Raw genomic sequence first — 1,391 nt, 5'->3', positions numbered from 1 at the left:
CATTTCCTTTGCCCATTTTTTAACCAGATTATTTGTCTTTTTGTTGTAGAGGTGTTGGATTTTCCTGTAGATTTTAGAGATTAGACCTTTGTAAGATTTGTAATAGCCAAAATTTTTTTCCCAGTCTGTAGGTTCTCTTTTTACTCTTTTGGTGAAGTCTTTTGATGAGCATAAGTGTTTAATTTTTAGAAGATCACAGTTATCTAGCTTATCTTCTGGAGTTTGTATATTATTGGTTATGGTTTGTATCCTGTTAATGCTGTATATGAGAGTCTCTAGCATTGATCCTATTTTTTCTTCTATGATCTTTATAGTTTTTGGTTTTAAATTTAGGTCTTTGATCCATTTTGAATTAGTTTTTGTGTAAGGTGTGAGGTGTGGGTCCTGTTTCATTTTTTTGCAGATGGACATCCAATTTTGCCAGCACCATTTGTTGAAAAGACTGTCTTTTCCCCATTTGATGGACTTTGGGCCCTTGTCAAAGATCAGGTGACCCATAGGTGGATAGATTTAGTTCTGTGTTCTCCATTCTGTTCCATTGGTCAATGTATCTGTCGTTGTACCAGTACCAGGCTGTTTTGACTACTGTAGCTGTATAGTAGGTTCTGAGGTCAGGTAGTGCGAGTCCTCCTACTTTATTCTTCTTCTTCAATAATGCTTTAGTTATCCGAGGCCTCTTCCCCTTCCATATAAAGTTAATGATTAGTTTTTCCATCTCTTTAAAGAATGTTGTTGGTAATTAGATTGGGATTTTATTGTATTTGTAGACTACTTTGGGTAGAGTTGTCATTTTCACAATATTGAGTCTACCTATCCATGAACATGGTATGTTTTTCCGTTTATGTAGATCTCTTTTGGTTTCTTGCAGTAGTGTTTTATAGTTTTCTTTATATAGGTCTTTTACATCCCTGGTTAGATTTATTCCTAAGTATTTTATATTTTTAGGGGCTATTATAAATGGTATTGTTATCCTAATTTCCTTTTCATCGTCCTCTTTATTGGAATCCAACTGATTTTTGTATGTTTATCTTGTATCCTACTACTCTGCTGAATCTTTCTAGTAGTTCCAGTAGTTTTCTAGTGGAGTCTTTTGAGTTTTCTATGTATAGTATCATATCGTCTGCAAACAGGACCAGTTTTACTTCTTCATTACCAATTTGGACGCCCTTTGTTTCCTTTTCTTGCCTTATTGCTCTAGCTAGAACTTCCAGCACAGTGTTAAATAGGAGTGGTGATAAAGGGCAAACTTGTCTTGTTCCTGTTCTCAAGGGGAATGTTTTCAGCCTCTCTCCATTAAGAATGATGTTGGTGTACAAGGAAAGGTCATGGAGGCCCCATGGACACATCCAAATTCCCCGAGGGACTGAGTTGCTGGACGGAGGGCTCTGGGG

At 36.5% G+C, this 1,391-nt stretch overlaps 1 protein-coding gene across 1 annotated transcript in view; it reads left to right on the top strand.

Annotated features, from left to right (window-relative positions):
* PKHD1L1 (PKHD1 like 1) overlaps positions 1-1,391 on the top strand; it is a 194,385-nt gene that overhangs the window by 28,708 nt on the left and 164,286 nt on the right. The window lies entirely within an intron of this gene.

Source organism: Trichechus manatus, unplaced genomic scaffold, assembly GCF_000243295.1.
Source record: "Trichechus manatus latirostris isolate Lorelei unplaced genomic scaffold, TriManLat1.0 scaffold00009, whole genome shotgun sequence".
NCBI classification, from domain to species: Eukaryota; Metazoa; Chordata; class Mammalia; order Sirenia; family Trichechidae; genus Trichechus; species Trichechus manatus.
Note: the sequence above shows the minus strand (reverse complement) of the source record. Positions and strands in the feature narration are given on the sequence as shown.